Source organism: Acromyrmex echinatior, chromosome 9, assembly GCF_024713525.1.
Source record: "Acromyrmex echinatior isolate Ae372 chromosome 9, ASM2471352v2, whole genome shotgun sequence".
Lineage (NCBI taxonomy): Eukaryota > Metazoa > Arthropoda > Insecta > Hymenoptera > Formicidae > Acromyrmex > Acromyrmex echinatior.
In genome coordinates, this window is record NC_141860.1 from 2926508 (window position 1) to 2948083 (window position 21576).

Genomic DNA, 21576 nt, shown 5'->3' on the forward strand with positions numbered 1-21576 from the left:
CAAATATGTCTAAAAGTCTTTAGTAAATATATTCAATGTTCTCCTCTATAATATAATTTTAATATATTCTTCTATACAATTAAGATATAATCATATACTTATGATTAAAAAAAAATTTTAAAATTTTTATCGTAATTATATTCGGCCAATCGATCAAAACAAAACTAAAAAATTAGAATTGCTTGTACGTTTATCTGTAATAAATGTCTAGATAATAATATTATATTTAGTCTTTTTTCCATTGCGTTTTATTTGATATGTTTTGCTTAGAAACATTATTAAAATATATTATACTTTACGCTTTTTTAGACTTAAATTATTTTAATTTTTATTTTCTTATAATGCATTGTTAAATTGTTACGCAATTACACATACAACATGAATAGAATCAATCAATGTATGTAACAGACAAAAACCAACGACAAGGAAATATTCGTGACTACGTAGTTCTTAATGTGCATAGAGACATAAACGAGTTCCATTTAAAACACAGATACGTTTACTCTCAGAGTATTCATAGGCCGATATTCATAGTCCGTTCTTATTTCAAAATCGTCTTAAGTAATCTCTTAAGATGCTAATACAGTCCTCTGATTGGTTCATGATTTCTTAAGACTGTACTTAAGACGGTTTTAAGATCCGACTATGAATACCGGTCTCAAATATTTCTCTGTCCACTAGCTCTTCTATGTGAATAAAACGTGTAGGTATATTGAACTACGTAACGATGTCCACAAATATTTTCAACAGGTAATACGCTATCCACGGTCTTTACAGTAGAAAGTTGGTAAAAATAGCGACAGAGGGTACTATAATCTCTTTCGTTTAACAAAAATAATTTATATTTCTTGATTTTTCTATGTTATTCATGAGAGTACATACACCCCTGGCGGAAAAAAATGTTTACGAAAAGCATTGAAAAAATTATAATATATAGATTGGAACAAGATTTTAGAAATTCTTAATTTTTCTTAAATATTTGTAGTAGGGATGTGAGTTTGTCTTAGAAATTTTTAGTTTTTAGTAGATATTCGTAATGGAACATAAAGTGCACTGTAAAAAGAAATGTGTTTTATTCTTGTCCCCATTTTTTAAACACTTAAAGATGTTTTAGTTTTAAACTTTTATATAAAGACAAAACACTACGTGTTATAAAACACTATACATTTTAAATCAATACATGTAGTGTTTTGTCTATTAAAAAAGTTTAAAACTAAAACATCTTTAATGTTTAAAAAAATCTAATGTTTAATCTTTAATGTTTAAAAAATGTTTAAAAAATAAAATATTTTAATATCTTAAAATTAAACACTTCTTTTTTTGTTGTTTGAGGATGAAGGATTTATTGGTTTCTCAAACAAACAATGCTTTACGTTCCACTACGAATATCCATGAAAAACTAAGAATTTCTAAGAACTTGTCTTAATTTATGTAATTTTTCGTAAAATTTTTCCGCCAGAGACTCCAGATTAAAAATTTAGAAACATAAAAAAAAAGACATTTGTGAAATTATTATTTACTCCAATATCCATAACGTGTTTTTTTAACATTAATATATTCTCCAGATCCAATAACAATTATTAAACCTGAAAAATTATTGTTAAAAAACAAATTGTTATAAACATTTTTTTGAATAAGTAATCCCAAAAATGTTAAAAAATGTTTCTAAATTCTTAATTCGTAATATTCACACACGCTAATAAATTGTTTACACGAATACAAATTGCTGCAAAGATTAAAAGAAACAGAGTCATACTGTCGTTATCTTTCTTCAATTATTTTTACATTATATGAAGCATGATGCATCGAGTATCTATTATGTGTGATATTCTATTCAGAAAATACTTTGATGCTCTTGACGACGATAAAAAGTTATAAGTGCAAGACTATGAGTGATTTTTGCAATTTATAATTTATTACTTACATAAAATTTAGGAATAGCAAATTTATCAAATTCGCATTCGTTATTTACTATTCATGCTGATTTGCCAACCAAACGTTTTTTTAAGAAAATCAAAGGATGTGCATTAATTAATTTAGATATATTAATTCGTTTGGAATCGATATTATGCAATCATGATGAATTGCAAAAAATGTAGAAAGTTTATACTAAACAAATGACGAATTTTTATAAATCTATTACGAATTGTGAATTACAAATCACAAACTATGCACAATTTGGTATTAACTTAGCAGACATTCGTAAATTTTACACTTGATATGTCCATAAAAATGAATTATAGATAAATATTAAATATACATATATTTAACATCGAATTAATTACGTGTGTGTTTGCGCGCGTTATCGAGTATATTGTTATGAATAATAATTATTACTAGAATAACAAAATATAACAATTTATAAGATATAAGTGCTTGACAAATTATGTCAATATCTTTGCCTTCTTATTCCAAAGTTACGTCGATCGCCATCCTTCACAATTTTTCTTAAAATCTTTGGCGCGCCTTCGGGAAGTCGCGTAACTTATATCGTCCTAAGACGTGTCTAACACGACGAAGAAAGTAAGGGAACACGCGTGGCGCGTGTGTTCGCGCGCGTGCATAAGTGTGGTAAAAGAGAAGAGAAGGTGAATAACGAAAAGAGAGAGAGAGAGAGAGAGAAAGAGAGAGAGAGAGAAAGAGCGAGAATAAGATGGGGAGGAAGAGTGAAAGAAATGCGCAGGCTCTGCCTGGAGTCCGCGAGAGGAATATCCAGTGCAACGTATAAAAGCCCGTTATGCACGGCGACCAATGTGGTTGCACACGTGCACGCGTGTGCATTAGTGTACGGCGCACGCTATAAATAGATGTAGCAGACCGCAGAGATTCTAACTACCCCACCTCCTTTCATACACGACCGCAGTCGATAGTGCGCAAGAGCGGAAAACTCGCCCATATCTCATATACACCGCGCTTCGGAAAACCGGAACTGAAAAAAATTCGTTTTATTTTATTTTATATATATCATTTGTACGGTCGTGCTTATTCTTAAATTTTTTTTTTTTTTTTTTTTTTTTTTGGAGACGAACAGTTTTCTCCTCTAATAACGATGATAATCATCGTAATACACGAAGAAGTGCCCATCTTTTAACATCAATATCGACAAAGCTCGTTTTAAACAATCTATAATTCCCGCCAGAATTCTATTTGCATCAAAATTTTATTTAAAATTAAGAAATCAATATACAATATTATGGGCTCAAAAATTTAAAAATGAAATAATTAAAAAAGTTGCCAAGCAGGATTGTCGTGCTTTAAATTTAATATTAAAATATATTCTTCATTTATATTCAAGTAAATCAGGTTTGAACGCCAAAAGTTAGTCTAATAAATGTAAAAAAACAGAATTATTATAATACTGATTGTTGTATTTCACATCAAAATTTATAATAATTCTATAACAAATTGTAATCATTTAAAATAATAAATTTAAAGAAGTTACAGATAAAAGAAATAAGAAAATATATTTGAAATATTAATCACTGGCGGAGAAGATTATTACGTTCAATATAATTATATTGTATTTCAATATAATTATATTTCAACACGATATAATACACTTCTATCCTTTTATTATTGATAAAATCCTATTGTCATTAATCATAAACAGTTTGTGTGTAGAATTTCACGATTTTATTGATTTACATTGATAGTTGAATAATAGAATATTCAATATTAATGACGCGAATGATGATAAAACGGAAGCGGAAGCATAAATGTTATTTTCTTGAACTTATGCCTCTTCTGCTGCGCTTCCCAGAAATGCGGAAGCGTATCCAGAAGTTGTCCTGAACTTCTGGATGTTCCGTTGTTAATAAGGTATCGATATAACCATGCAATTTAAAATGCTGTTTTCATGGCGCGAGCCGTTATGAGATACCGGTACAACCGACCGATTCTGGCAGACGGCTTCTGTTTTCGGCAATGAGGATGTCTGGATGTCAGACGAGTTACGAGCGGCAGGTGTGGCAAACAAGCGAAGCTGTGCGATCTACCTCTTTCTTTACTCTTTCTCTTTTCTTCATATTCATTATCATTCACATTATTTACATTATTTTTTTCTACTTGATCAATTCCTCTTTGACGTAATGACGAAGTTGTGTTTGTTAACAAAAAAGTTTAACTTATTAATATCTTTAAAATCTGAAATATTTTTCAACCGAAAAACCCTTCGAATTCGAGAAATTTCTTAAATCGAAAGATATAAACAAAAAATTTCAACAACAGTGTCATAGAACTCCGCGGAGATTCGTTTCATTAAGAGGAGACCAAGGACTCCTTAACGTCAGAGGTAACATTCCTTGGGACTGGAACAGAGTTGTACTCACGGTGCAACAATGTAAGCAACCGGCGGGCTCACGTCCCGAAGAATGCCGAACGTGATCCGTGAGTAGTAAGCGAGCACGGTGCTGGAAGTTGCAAGGCCACGAGTGTGATCTCTTCAAGAGCTTCAAGGTCAGCGATACAATTGACGATGCTCGAGCCTCGAGGGCGATGCGAGAGCATACGGAGGGCAGGCAGCCACGAAGCGTAGAAGCCAAAGAGGAGGGAGAGTAGGGGTTGACCAGTTCATTGCATAATTGCGTCACGTTGTCCGGGAATCACTGTCCGTGCGCACTAACACTTTTTGCAAAAAACTTGCGGCAAACTGGATTTCTCGTACACGCGTGTGTTTACCGCACGTATGCATACGCACAAATATGCTTCACGTATTCACACGTAAAAACGCGATGAGACATCATCTCCTTGACTACATAAAAGATTTTTCGTAATATACGTGTAATGATACTTGAGCTTGTAGAAATTAGAACGTATATTAAAACAGTTGCATTAATATATAATTGGCATACGTTTTTGTGAAAGATATTATTAGAAAAAGCAATATTAGCGATGACACAGTAAAATTTTTTTATTATTATAAAAAACTTTATATGGAAATCGAAAGATTATAATAAAAAGTTGGTTACAAAAAAATAGTGATATAAATGTTATTTGGAAAGATTAAAGTTCTAATTTTGGATTCGTATTTAGAATTAATTAATTCAAGCGCGCATTTTTATTTTTGCACTACAATCAATGATTATAATCTTTTTTATTTAGGATAACTCTGGTAAATACGCCTAAAACTTAATTTATTAAGTATTATTTACTATATTTTAAGTAAACGAACTAATCAGTAAAAACTTTGTACTGTTTACTATTATGAAAAAAATATTAGAAATCCGAAATATTTGTATTTCGTATTAAAAAACTTTTTTAAAACCTTGCATTTTATATTCTACAGGGGTGAAATATAATATGGCTATTCATAGGGGAAGGGGGAGGGGGGGTATGTATGATTCATAAAAAATTTACAAATAATGCATATAAATAAGATGTAAAATGACACAATGACTTATAAAATGCGTTTATAAAGTTTTATTAAGGAATAAGAATGATATGTACATGAAGTAATAAATAATAATTACAATCTTCCCAGATGCATTACAAATGTTATGACATGAGGTACATATTTCATATAATACGTTTATTGTATTTAATGCACTGAATTCAATCTGCTTATTTTGTATATTTTGAGCATAAATCCCGCCTGTTAAAAATGTCATATATCCTAAACAGGGGATATACAAGACAACAAACTAAACAAAGAATACAAAAGCAGAATACTTGTATATTTTGTTACAACATACTTTACTATTCCTCTACACTCATGTATCGAAATATCCACAAAATAACCATTAAGTCTTTTGCGTTCTACAGTAATCATTTTATGTAGATTATAATTTATGATGGCGCTACTTATTACAGTGATAAATCGATTCAACTCACAATAATTTCATTAATATTAACAGTAAAAAATTAAAATTATAACACAACACTAATAAAAACATGTAACAGAGTAATTGAGGGAAAATTATCCCTCACTCCTTCTATTTTTTCTGACTTCTGCGGCGTAAATCCCTGCGCGTTACTCTAATTAGACTTTAAAAAATTAATTAATTTAATCACTCTGTTCAATATTTCGACGCAAAAACACTTATATACACTTATATTTCGTTAAATATCCTCGAGCCTTTTCGTGTAATCTAACGCTGGTGTCTCGTAGACCTGATTTTTCGCATAACATTTCCCGGCCTGTGCGAACGTAATTTGTGTCCGTCACTCGCAGGTTGGAACGATTAAATGATACGAACGATTAGACAGTTGGCTGTAACGTGAAATTATTAATATTGGCGCCGGTTATCTCGTGTCTATACTCTTCACTGCGTCGCGCTTTTTTCTTACATTCTCTTTCCTTCCTTCGAATGCAAATCTATCGCGAATCTACCGTCAATCATCGCAACTCTTTTTGTTTTTACGTGACGTGATCCAGCTGCAATTTTATAGTTAGATAACACGGATACATTGCCGCTAAGTTAAGATTATTTATATGGCCACCGTCCATAATTTATCGCTAAACGTTAAACCAACGATAATCTTAGGCTTAGCGATCTTCGCGGAATCGTTGAAAGATGATTAGAATGCACTCGGAAAAAAAAGTAGTACTAACAACTAGCAAATTAAAGAGAAATACACCTAAATTATTACGCTATTTCATTCTTATTTAATAATTCATACGATTAATAAACAATTTCAACATCTAACTATCAATACGGTTCATGAAAAACTTTCGTTGAATGATTTCTATTTACCGTTGCAAATATTACACGTTACGTCATGTACTTAATAAAATTAACTGCAGGTATTTAAACTTCAGAAACAGTTCCCAAGACTATCCTGTTTTCACTGAGTGCACTAGATATTTCGAAACAACTTTTAATTGATTACATACTGTCGGACTTGGATTTCATTATATATGATTAATAACCAGCGACTGTTGCGATACATCGACCAATCGTTAGTAATTATAACAGTTCGTAACGACAGGGCGCACTGTTCGGTATCAGTAATGTCGACATCTCTACGCAATCCAGCCTCGCGGAACCTTTTCCTCAGCTCAACGCGTCTACCCTTTTCCTTCCGTACGTTGAGCTGATTGCACATTGATTCACGACAGTTCGATTGCACAATAATCGGCATTACTGTCGAGCTTCGGAAAAACCATCCAATGGTTTTGCAACGGCAGCATCTGTCTCTTCGCACGTGTTCCAGGACGGATTTATTTATTCGCTCTCTTATTTATTACGCAGGTTTCTCCAGCCGTGGTTTACAATTAATCTACTCTCGTCGTGGCGCCATTATTAAAACGTTGCGCCGCGTGGTCCAGGATAAATTATCGCCGCGTATAAATTCGTTCGTGACTTTAAGCACGTTCCGCACAGACCTGTACCTAAGTATGTGCGCATGTAGCGCATGATCCGATCCATTGCGTGGGGTGCAAAAAATTTATTAGAACGTGCATGAGTTACGCACTAGCAATTAGACAACGTGAAATATTATATATGGTAAAATCTGTTGCGATCGCGCCCTTTTGATTATTGACAATTCTTTATCCGGTGAAAAATTGTGGAAAGAACGGAAAGAACGATTTTGCTGAAGTATCTAAAACTTTAGCTAGATACAGTTCTGAAAATAATTTTGTTGGACTATAAAATAATTATGGGGAAATATTTAAGCATGATGAGCAATGTTATAAACAATTTTAATGTTCTACCAATCAGCTTAAGCGTCCTGCATGTTATTTTGATAGTCCAATAAAATTATTTTCAGACCTGTATTCAACTAAATTTTTAGATACTTCAGCAAATGAATTTTTTTCGTGTAAATAACAAGTCTACAAGTTCCTTCGAGCTACTTTTCTTCTCAAAAGAATAGATTTTTAACTTTGACAATGAAATTATGTGAATATCCATTTTAAGAATTGATTTCTTAAATTATGTTTTGTCAAAAGACGTGACGGCGAAATCAAGCCCATGATTCTTCATCGAACATAAAATAGATTTTTGCACGATGTCACAGAGATAAGCAAAAAAAATGATTTACTCATTTAAAGAATACTTGAGGAACATCATCGTTACACGAATCCAAAATTTTTGCTATAGTTCATTAATCTACTTACAAACTTTATTTATTTATTTATTTATTATTTTTTTAATGTTTATTTAACTCAATATGCAATTCAGAGAATTACAGTGATAATGATGCGATTATAATAATGTTATTGGATTAGCAGAGAAAGTTGTTTATACGAAACTTCTACCGTCGTTACAAATAATCCCATTAAATTGCCAATTGTCCATCAACAATAAATTCACAAGATCGACGGATCTCTGGCGATCTTTTCCTCGTAAAAATTGGAACATTTTTCAGAAATATTCGGAAAGTACATTTTACATTTTCTCTTAGAATTTTTCATACAAGTGAATTTTAAAATATTCTGAAATTTCTCATCCCATAATTTTTAAAAAGTATTTTTAAATTTTTTAGATTTTATAATATTTCATCAGAAATTATACTTACAAAAAAATCTTAAAAATTTTACGATATTTCATAATTAACATATATGAAAAATTCTGAGAAAAAATGTAGATTTCTGAGAAATGTTTCAATTCGTATAAAAAATTGTGAGAAAGTTATAAAATTATAGGAAATTCTGAAAAGTTATATAGAAATTCTGCAAAATTATATGAAAAATTCTGAGAAAAATTTTCACCAGGACTATTCTACGAAAAACGATAAAGGAAATATAGTATACGTAAAGTACACTATTAATATTCTCCTAGTTTTATGCCATATGCGGTACTTTTCAAAAATAGGGGCCCAAGTCCGTGCCAGACTGGAGAAATTGAAACGTCATTGACTCGTTCGCTTGCAAATCCAGCGGTAATGATCCTTAAATCGCAGCTAATCGCGATTAAGATTCTAGTTTGCGATTTACGTAACGTGCCTTGTGCGGTTCTCTTCTAAACGATACACGAGCAAGTCTAACAGCCTCCTTTTAATCCTGACAGATATATAAAGCGATCATAAAATATCGATGGTCTGCAAACGGCGAAGGAAAAATAATGTTGCGCCGTAGGCGAGATTGTTGTAACTTTTTGCATCGCGGAGATTTGATTGCCAGTGTTGATCGATACGGCAGGTGGCGAGAAGTGCAGCAATATTAAGTGAAATCGGGAGCAGCGTAGCAACTCCAATTAAAATTTGATAATTTAAGAGTTTGCCGGGCTCGTGCCAGGAAGCAGACAGCTGAGATTTATCAAAATCCATCAGATTAATAAGGTCGAAATAATGTAACGACTTATCACGTTCCGCATGCTAAACCCAACTGCATAAAACCACTAATGTAGGTATCTGTAGGATGTTCTGCTTTCACTGAACGATAGAATGTACGTTAAAGTAGAACCTACATAGATCCGGAAACTTACCTAATCATCAGTAAAAAGCAGATAATAATTAAGTCGTGTCTTTTAGCGATGATTAGTTGTAATTTGAAGATGGCAGAATATAATTAAATATACAATATATTTAAATTGCTTTTTCTTTATCATGATATACACATATAAAACCTGTTCGCGCAACTGCTACTGTAAAATTTTAAGTATCAATTAATTATTACGTGTTGCAAATGTAAGAGAATCTCTCGATAGCCTTTTACTTTGTTACCGTTTAATATGATATATCTTAGTTAACACGATTATTACCAATCGTAATAAATTCTGACATACATCTGTAAAATAAATCGAGATAAAACGGCCGCTTCATTGCACTCATCCCGCTTTTATTTAATTCACATCTTATTAAAATCGTCCGCTCTCGTGAACTGGGACGAAGGGAGATTTACAGTCCCGATCAATTAGAGAAACGAGAGGCGCATCGTGAATTTTACGACGCACGAAACCAGAAATGTAATTTCGACATACGAGCAAGTGCGGGTTTACGGTTCATTAAATTGTATTTTCGCGGCGCACACGATCGAGCTGTTTAGCTTCTCGAAAACGCCGACAGAGGAGTTTCACGCGTCATTTTCTCCGCTACCCCGTCTCAGCTTCTAATCCACATTTTAATATTTGTAATTAATGTTTGTCGCAGTGACGGGAGAACGATATTTCATAATAAAAAAGAAATTACGTCGCTCTTGAGGCAGAATTATTTAACGGCGAAAGTACGGAACGGAGAGTACACAGGGAGCTCGTATGGTGCGCGCATATCGCGCGGAAGAGGACGTTTTTCATCGGGCCCAGTGAATTACGGACTTCTCGTTCGGGCCCGAGGGTCCGACTTTCGGAACCAAGTGGCGGTTCGATCAGGCGGAAGTGATCGATGATCGCCAAATCGACTGGAGGGAAAAGCGAACTACACTCGCTTCGAGTTTATGCTCCATAGCGTGTAATTGGATAGAAATAAGCTGATTGATACGCAAGCAATTTTAAGAAGTTCTCGAGATCGGAGTTGGTCCTCAACTTTCCAATCGAAATAAATCCCGCTGCATGTAGCGTGCGCATAATGCATACATATAGATCATATCGCTTATAACGCCGTTCAAATTTGAATGACTAAAAATCACGTCGTCTAGAGACTTTGTTGAATTTGCAGCTCGTGAAATGTCATGACTTCGTTATCTCGATTAGCGTCTCATATGCGGATCGGAGTCAGTCGCTGGCGCACTCCAGGCGTTCGACGTGCGCTGGTAATTGTTAATTGCGCAACGCAATCATCCATCATCGCCTAATGATACAATCCGGTGGCGTACGGTGGATCGTTATTACATTTCGGATGGTCTAATCGCTAATAAGGATTTATGAGCATCGTGCGCGCCGTTGGCAGAATGTGAAAGTCTCGGGAGCACCGTAACGAGGGTGTCCCGCGTGTCTCACTCTCCTATTCGACGTCCTATACGTACGTCGTCCTCTGAAGTAACGGCTCACCGATATATCCCGATGTAATTATTAATGAACCCACAACGTTGCGATACTCGCGTGGCGACCTTTCCTCTAATCGGTACGCAATCCACATTCGGAGCAAGACGCTCTCGATTACGCGCCTCGCAATCCTATCGCGCTCTAATGAGAATCGCTGAAAAGCGCGTCCTAGATCCTCGATGAAATGACGTTGGAATTCGGTAATTCTACTTCTATATGCAGCCTTAGTCATAAGTACAAAGCATCCTCAATTTATTGCAATTTCTTGGAAAAGGCGGTAATAAAAGCCAAAGGAAAACAAATAAAATATTGAAATGTAAAAATTAATAAGTAATAACAAGGCCTTATCCAGTCCTATAATTGTACAATATTTTACAACAAAATCATTTTCACTCTTTAAACGCAATCTTAAACTGAATTAGGATAGTAATATCATACATTAAATTGCTAATAATATTAACATCTTAAAAAGCTGTAAATAATTGAATGCTAATAAATATATATATATATGTAAGATATGATGTAATGATAAAAACTTAATTTTATTAATTTTATAAGCCATAACATTAACTTACCTGTATACATGCAATCCTGCATACATTCAAGTGCCAAAGAGTAATCACACATTTGAAACAAAAGGAAACATTGGTTCCTTTCGAGAAAACCAGTCAACGCGATATTCGATCGCGTTCTTGAATCGATCGTTAGAAAGTACCGATATCTGAGAAATATCGTTAGGTATCGTTGTAATTTTCCTCGGCTGGTTAGGCGTAAAAAAAGGCGTGTAACCGCACGTAATTTGACGCACGCGTCCTGACCCACATACGTCTGCACGCGAGTCCCGTTTGAGAATTTTTGCGACTGTAAAAATTGCCGAACGATGAACTGCGACAACGACATTAAAATACAACATCTTGTACGAGAGTCCCAGAGAGTTTTACATATACAACGTTGCGGTGACGTAATTGTCATTTCATTATTCTAACGAGCGTTACATTCAATGTTTTCTTGACCCAGAACGCGGCGACGGATAATCGACTTTAATTACAACGAAATTCCGGTCGTCCTGAAATTGTCCGCAGGATTTAAAAGCGCCAGATCCTTTTCGTTACCATGAAATCGTGAATTGCGATTGGACTAAAATGTCAGTCACTTTATTGAAAGAAATCATGATGAATTTACATATATCTTCGCGAGGCTTCTCTCCTCGTTAATCTGTTTATAATTCTCGGAGATTTCTCTTTTTCCGAAGATCAATATTGCAGAGAGGCTTAATTATTCCATAGATTATATTTCTCTTTCGTTATTAAAAAAGATTAGTCAAAATCTACATATGTTGCATACGTGATTAAATTTTCTCGCATAATTATTTTAGAAAATAATTAGATAAAATCTCCAATCAGAAATTTTTATTTTTGATTTTAGTAATGCGTCTAATAATTAATACTTTCAAATTTATTTACAGAAAATAATATTTCACTTATATTTGTGCTTAACTTAATATTTAATATCTCTCAGCTTAATAATGAATTCCATCAGCCTATTATTATCATCAAACTTGTAAATCAAAGAAATTTTTGTTCATTTAGAATCCTAGCACAGATTTTCATTCGGAGTCCCAGAAAAAACTACAGAAGTCCAAGAATTAAAATTTCAAACCTGAATGTTGCCACCCTTTCAACTAAATCCTTCAAATCTCTGAAAATCTAAATTGAAAATCGAGCTAAATCTTCAGATCTAGATCTATCACGTTGTAGTAATTTAGCAAATGACTTATCTCGACAAGGAAGTCGTAATTTCCAGCGTTTGGACTAATCGGAGCATTCGCTATCTGACTTTTGAGCGGCGACGCGCGGCGCCTGCGACGCGGTAGGCGCCGCGGCGCGGCGCGGCACAGCGCGGCCTCGCCGGATAACTCCTAATTCCTTAGCGCTATAAGGCGCTCCTCAATTAACGTCACGGCGCTAACTTTCACCGCGAGGCAAAGCCGCCTCGGTTACGCCCCATTACCTTATTGCTCGCTTTACACGCGTGCCTGCCTGCGTCAGCCCGTGAAAAGGCGCCCCCCGGCGCCACATCGCTCCACGCCGCGCCGCGCCGCGCCGCGATGTACACGCTTGTGCGTATGGTGCGTGCATGTATGGTACACGCTTGGCCGATCGTGCTGTTCTGATCGGACCGATCAGGAAAGGACGTGTAGGCGGAAGTGGATGCGACAGGGCCAAAGATGAACAAGCGCGAAAATGTATGGCGAAGGAAAAAAAATCTTGCAACGAAAGCAGTGACGTATTAAGCTGCTGCAAGAGATTTATCGTTTTTCCAACAAGATTTTTGTATTGAATAATATCAGAAAGCTAAAGAAAAGGAGATTGAAAAATTTCTCTTTGGATAAAAAAAGAGTCTATGATGCAATTCTGCTTTATAATTTTGCTGAAATTATATTTTCAACTTCCGACAAATATGACAATTTGCATCTCATCATGAATCTAATAATTGTGACAGTTGACGTATAACGAATACATCTTATTGTTTTTTCTATTGTTTAAATATTGTATTGTAAATATAAGCAATATTATTAGTTACAAAAAAGTATTTTTTATATATTGTGATAAAAAAATGTTTTCATATATATTTATCAACATGTATTGATGTAAATTTCACTTGTCGCAAAAAATTATTTCATTTATATTTAAAGAAAAGTTAATTATTTTATTATATCTTACGTAAATTGTGTTTTTGTTTTTTAAAAATCTTTCTTTTTCTTTTAAGAATAAATGAATAAATAAAAATAATTTAATAATTCCAAATTATTTTGTATTACATCCATCGGATATTTATCACTTTCGATTTTTAAGTGCAGCATCATTTTTTCAAAAAATATTCATTATTATTTTTTAAATTTCACATTATCTATATTTTTTAAATAATACCAATACTATATTATACTCTACTTGTATCCTCTATTATGAACTCTACAATCTTACACATACATGCTGTTTGTATGTACGTTTAGTTGCTAAAAAGGATTTATTTTTAAAAAATTATAAGTATCATTATCCACTTAAATAATTAAAAAAAACAATCCCTCTTAACAATACAATCGATATACGAGTTGAAAAAGCAAGTGCAGATTCAGTCTCAGATACATAATGATAATAATTTTTGTAACGATCTGCTGTTAGGGAAATTGCGCGTTAATGATTGCTGTTGCATCGAGCAAGGGCGTGTCCGTGAGGTAATACGGAGCCTCCGGTTCTTCGATTAGTAATCGATCACCTTAGACTAATCTTTTGGTATAGCCGAAGTGCATCACACCACTTTCACCACGTTTCCTCTTTCCGATCTTTCCTTTCTGCGTTACGTCGCAGCACCTGCGAGACGCACTCGCTTTTGCGCGCGATGTCGAAACTGATGCTTAAGTGAAACCGGACGAGAGAAGCTATCAGTTCCTGTATTCTAATTTCGTATATATGTGAAATGTATTGTATGTTTACACTGTACATTTTGAATATCGCTAAATATTCTAATTACTTGATTCTTTTACAACAACTCCTGTCATTTGAGGATTTAACAGGAGAGTCTTAATTTTTAATCCTCTATATGAGTGGGCATTTGAACCCGGGTAAAAATTTTAGTCTGCCGCTATTTTTGTACGGTTAATATTGCAGAGTTGAAGTAAGAGGGTAAAAAAATGGAATCTTGGAATCTTTCTCTCTCAATTGCCGTGATATAATTGTTTCGTTGTTATCTTGACGCTAATTGTGATGCAATAAAAGTTTAGCTTGGATGACTTGGACCCGTTAAATATAAATTTGACAGATTTTTGCCGAAAGTGAAAATACATTTTTAGTAAGTGCCGTTTTTTTAGTGCTGTATTCAAATATGTATGTTGTTTTCTGATAATTAAAACATATACATTGCCGTCGAAAAGTTTCGGGACATAGAACTTAAAATTATCTAATATTCGAATCATCGTAATTCGGTACAAAATCATCGCAGACAAAAAAATAAAAAAGCATTTTAAAACTTATACTTTAGCATGCTTTTGAGCACTTTTTTATTTTTTGTCTGCAATGATTTCGTATCGAGTTACAGTGACCTGAATATTATGCAATTTTAAGTTTCCATATCTAGAAAATTTTCGACGGCATTGTCAAAAAAAGCATTTTTTTCGAGAGAGTGAATCTTGGTGAAACTCGAAATTATAAAATCATGAATAAATAATGTCGAAATCATTATATATTTAATATAAAATATTTTCATTATAGTTTTTTTTAAACAAGAATATACTTGACATACCTCCGATATCATTTTTCCGAGCACGTATAAAAGTGCCCCCACTTCAGTCGTGCAAATAATTATATTTTTCAGGTTGAATCAATATAACGTATTTTTTTCTTAAAGTTCACATTTTTCTCTTTTGAAAACACTATTGATTTTTATCTATATCTTTTTTATCATAAAGATATGATTTTTTAAAGAAAAACTGGTTATTGCGCTCTTTTGTTCTTTAACATTTTTTGGCATAACTTTTTCAATTATTATCAAAACTTTTTTATGTTTTGATATCTCAATTCTATACATTCTGGCATTTCATTAAAAAAAGAACTATTTTCCATTGAATTTGTGATAATTATAGAGCCCATCAAAAACGCCATAGATAATTTAGACCCAGACACGTAAATTAAAACTAAAATGAGACATGTAGTTGAAGGTTAAGTAGGGTAGGTCGCAGCATCCCAGTTTTCTTTAAAATCTTGTTCTAAAAAAAGAAAATAAAAAATAGCATAGAAGTCTTAAAGTTCATTGTTTTTACATTTCTCTGTCTTATAAGTGTATAATTAATGTAACACTATGACATATTATATATATATATATATATATATATGTATATATATATAATATACTAATGAAAAATATATATAAATACAAAGTTAAAATTACTTTTGGGATGCTCTGCAATTTGCATACCTTTATTAACTTGTGTATCTTATTATTTTTAAACCATTTATCTACTTAAAGATTAATCGTACTTTTGCCTTTACAGAATAATAAGAGTTTTATTGCAATTTTCATTCCAATTTTGTCGTAGGACATAAATTGAAGTGAACTTACATTTAGACCTCTTTCATCAACTTCTGGTTAAATTAATCGACAATTAACTCGCAGAAGTGTCAACAACAATTTAATGTATCGAAACGTCTTCTCTCTCTTCCTCTTCTGTGTTTAGTTCTCACATTGGCAATCGTGGTGATTAAGTTAACCATCGACTAACGTTAATCGGGATTAGTGAAAGAGGCCCTTAATCGACAATTCTGTTAACAAGATTGACAAATACTCGTACTAATATTACGTTGCTCTAATTCGTGTTTGAGTATTTTGATTACGTTCAAAGGTCGATAAAGCGACGTGGGAAAAAGTACTGAATCATTACATCGATTGACCGATCACGCAAACATTCATAGGAAACAATAAAGACCTTCTGCGGACTTTCTATCCTTCGCGTTTAGTCAAAGGCGGTCTTTACGGGTCAATTACATCGTACATTTCTTCAGCTCGCGCTCCGAATTGAATGAATTCTTATTAGTTGACCATCGATAATAAAATTTATTTTTAAATCCAAATCTTTCTCATTTAATCGTGACATTCGCACATGAATGCACACACAAAAAAAGTAGCATTAAAAGCAATTAAAGGCAACGATCGAGGTAGCCTCACAATTGGCGCTTTTAATTAAATATCGCAAAAAAATTTTTAATCGATTCGCAATTAAGATGAAATCAATAAGCGCACGTTTTATAACCATTATCAATTTTTCAAGAGCTTAAATTGAGATTATCAGTGTATCTTTCCTTTTCTTAAGTGTATGCCTTTATAATTAACCATTCAAAGTTATTTTTGTTCGATGTGCAAAATTGATAATTTGGGAAAAAAATTAGATCCGTGTAATTTCAATAATTCCGTATAATGTCTCCATCTCTGCAGGAGGTAGGAAACTTCTCCGGGATAAGATTCTTGACAAGAATGGCCTTATAAATTTACATGGAAATAAATTTAATGGCGCGTCGCGCAAAAATAAAGCAATAAGAATAACGAAGGATACGGAGACGATAATAAAGTCTGAATGGCAAGTTTGCGGAGGTGGCGTGTCGCGTGTTGCCGATGTATCACTGTAATTGAAGGTGTACATAATCCCATCCCAGCGTGTCCGAATTAGGAAAACAATTAACGCTGCGGGCGACGAGCGTCGAAGATCGAGCGAGAAAGAAGGATAGAGAGAGAAAAGGAGAAAACAACACGTCGATAATGTTCCGGCGCTGTTGCCCGCTGGGATCGCATCAATCTCATGTTTCGAACCATTCAAATGATACTATCTCGCGCGACTCGCAGTAATAAACAATGACATGTTCGCGAAGGCAAACGGCACAGGGCGCCGTCACGCGTTCACTGCCTGCCCTTCGTCCTTTCGCTCTCTTATTCTCTGCCCCGTCACTCCTTAGAATTTCTTTCAGATTAACGCGGCAAGCGAGTGATTTATCCCTTTGCATTTTTCCTCATCGGAATAAGCATGCTCTTCTTTCTCGCCTCTTTATCTCGCGAAGACGAAGAAATGAAAGGCGAAGATGAATGCATTACGTAGAATGTAGATGATTCCAACGATTATGCAATACAATCACAATAAAATACTAGCGAACGATAATTCGCCAAATATATATATTAACCCTTCTAGATCTTTTTTGAATGAGTAAAATTTCACTCATTTTTTTGCTCACATTTAGATTTTTATTAAATAAAGGTTTTAACTTAAAACAATTATTTGATAATGTAATAGAAATGTTGAAAAGACCTGAATCTTTTCCCACATTTTTTTTTAATCTATCAGGAAAAAATGATTTCGCTGAAGTATCTAAAAATTTAGCTGGATATATTCCTGAAAATAATTTTGTCAGGCCGTCAAAGTAATTACGTAGGAAACTCAAGAATGATAAGATATACTGCAAAAAGTTTTAACATTCCACCAACCAGTTCGAGCGTCATACATAATTATTTTAATAGTTCAATAAATTATTTTGTCCTTTCTGTAGAATAATTCTGTAGAAAAAACTTGAGCTAGACAGAAAAGTTCTAAATTACAGATGGAGAGATTAAGAATATAATTGCAAACACAGAAAAAATGTTACGGTTATCACAATCGAATAATTTTCGCTCATTACATTTGATTATGATAACCGTAAGATAGGCATACAGTTATAGGGTAATTCCGGCAAATCGCCGCGCTGAGATTTACACTGCAAAAACTAGAAAAAATAGAAAGAGTGGGAGTAATTTTTTCGCAAACTACTCTGTTACATGTTTTTATGTTATACCAGTATTGTGTTATAATTTCAGTTTTTACTATTAATATTAATAAAATTATTGTGAGTTAAATCGATTTATCGCTGTAATAAGTAACACCATCATAAATTATAATCTACATAAAATTATTACTGTTATAGGGCGCGTAAAAAACTTAATAGTTATTTTGTGATACATAAATGTAGAGGAATAATAAAGCATGTTATATAGCAAAATATAAGTGCTTTGCTCTTGTATTTTTTGTTTAATTTGTTATCTTGTATATCCCATCTGTTTGATATATCCCACTCCAATATATACGGGATATACGGCAAAAATGCAAGGGTCTTAAAAAGTTTTTTTTTTAATACGAAAAATAAGTATTTCGACTTTCTAATATTTTTTTCATAGTAGTAGACAATACAGAGTTTTTACTGATATTGATGAGTTCGTCTATCTTAAAAATAGTAAATAATACTTAATAAATGAAGTTTTTATTAGGATATACCGGAGTTACCTTAATCGTTAAGATGTGCCAACGGTTGATAATTGTACTATTAATAGTGCTTATAATAAAAAAATGTATATTGATGAGCGACTTTTGATCGTGGCAACTGTAGCCGTTTTTCCATGGAAGATTAATTTTAAAAATCAATTTTCACTGTCGTGATTATATATTAACATTCATATTAATATTCTAAATATAAAAGTTTATAAAAAAATTAAGTAAGTTATTTCGACAATTCACTTTAAGGAACTCTGTAAATAGACTTATAAAAAAGAATAGGATAAAATCACTAGTTATGGATCATTCTTTAAAAAAAGTTCATATTTTTATCCTGTAAAACAATATCGAACAATTAATAAAATATTTAATATGATTGATCATAAAGTTTACATTATAGATGATTTTATTTCACTTTATTACTATTAAAAAGAATAAAGCATTTAGTAAATTGATCCGCAATTAGTACATGGGATCTAATTGTGGATAATTGTTATTATTCTACTTAATTCAAATTAAAACATATAAAACGGTAAATAAAATTTATTATATATGTATTATATTATATAAAATTTATTATATGTTTATTATATATATTCGCATCAGTTATGAAAGCAATTCTATTAATAATGCATTTTATATAATTTATTTATAGTGAAACATATTTCTAATAATAAGTTTGAAGCCTATCAGTATTTACAATTTTAAAAGATTTTAAGACGTATCTTTAAAAATTTACAAAGAATGAAAATAAGGAATAATTATAAATGCTCCCCGGAATAGTGCAAATTATGGAAAACTATATCATTCTAAAATCTATATCTACGACAGTTCTTCGTTCTATTCAAACAATGTAAAAGAACTGTGACTAAATTAAAATAAAATTTTGTCAAATTGTTATAATATCATTGACTAATATTATATTTATAATTTTATTTTACGGCTCTTGCAAAAAGATAGTCAACGTTACTCAGTGAGTAACAAATATCACAATAAACTTCAAACTGTTAAACTGGAAGTAATGTCCTATCTTTCAAAGGTATTATCTTACATGCTACAACGACAAATGGCTTACACTGTAATCCTAACAGTATGCAGCTCCAGATGTGTGGATAATGCTACAAGTACTAGTTTAAAGTATAAAATACATGAAATATGAACATGAGAATAAATGTTGATTATATATCAAAATAAATAGAATTTGAAGGATGGAAAGATTGAGCGAAATTGTGATTAAATTGTGATTGAATTGGACTAATAAATTTCCACTAAATTCCAACCCGTAATAACATTCGGGTAATTCCAATTCGCAAGGTGAAGAGGCACATAATTCCACAGGTAACGGTTTCCCTGACCAGTATCAGACTATCCGATCCCTTAGACTTCTGCCTTGGCATCCGAAATAATAGTTCGCGATATATCTTTATAACTAAGTCACAATGAATACAAGTGCTATCGATACATTCATATTCTTAATTTCATTTGCCGGAAATCGGTGCTGTTAAACTTAATAATGAATTTTTACCATCAATACACGCAAAATAAACGTTTTAAAACTCTTAAGAAAGAAAAAAGCCTAGATATAAATATAAATTTTAAATATAATATATAACTTTTTGTAATTATTACTTTCTAAGATAATATACAGTATAACATGGTAGCCGCCAAACGACCGAAAACCTAATTAAAATGCTTAGGTTGTTATGTGTCTAGCTATGGAGATTTTATCTACTTATCCTTAATCATATTTACGTTTACATCATAGGAAACTATTTAAAGTTTGGAGTTAATCACATGTATTTTTATGGTGCTTACACAATCTAATTATGAATTATGTTTTAGGTGAGCAATAGCGTGCAGAAAAGAAAGGGGAATTGAATTATCTGAATGCGGTACAGGCGACAGAGGCGGGGAAGTCTCGAAGATGGTTAGAAAATATCCAATATATTGGAGATAGTTTAATGAAATTTTTTTTACGTTTGTAGCTTTTAATAAAATTATTAATTTTATTAAAATTATCAAATTTTTTAGCCCTTTTAAAAGAAATTTTCCTATACTTTCAAATAAAAAATGTTAATTTTAATGAGAAGAATTTAACAGTATGAAGAAAATTTTTTTAGTTTTAAACAAGTAAATGAGAAATTACATCTTTTTTCGAAAATTTGAAACAATTCGAAAAAATAACATATAGAGGGAAGTCGTACGTCTTATAACGTTTAAATATAATTGTATACACACACACACACACACACACCAAACTTTGGTTCATAATTGGCAATAAATCAAAAAAATATTTTTACGAAAATGAACAATTGAATTATTATTAAAAATATCATGTTTCAGAAAGTTTGTTAAATTATACCATTGGGTTCCTAAATCATACGTCTAATAAACAATCATCAATTTTTACAAAAAAAGATCAAAATTTTCTTAATCTAACAAACAATATCTATGAATAATTTTTAATAAGTTATTTTTAAAAAACTCCATACAAACATACTTTTTCTCATACAAATAAAGGATATATTATTCAGTTACTCAATCTTAACATGTTATTTTACTTTAAATATAGATACAATATAAAGATTAGCAACGGATATTATTTAACTCAATTTTAATGTTATTTTAACTTAATTATACATACTATAATAATATTTATACATGTACACTCTTTTATCTACCATTTTATATTGTTTAAATAATAAAATTTTATTTATTTATTTTATTTATTAATATAAATTTAGAATATATATTGAGAGCGAGTATAGCAGAATAGACAGCGCACTGGTCTGGTATGCTTAGAGATTCGATGCCTGGGTTCGATTTCCGATAAAATATTTTCATACACTCGTTCTCCTCTCGGAAGGAAGCGAC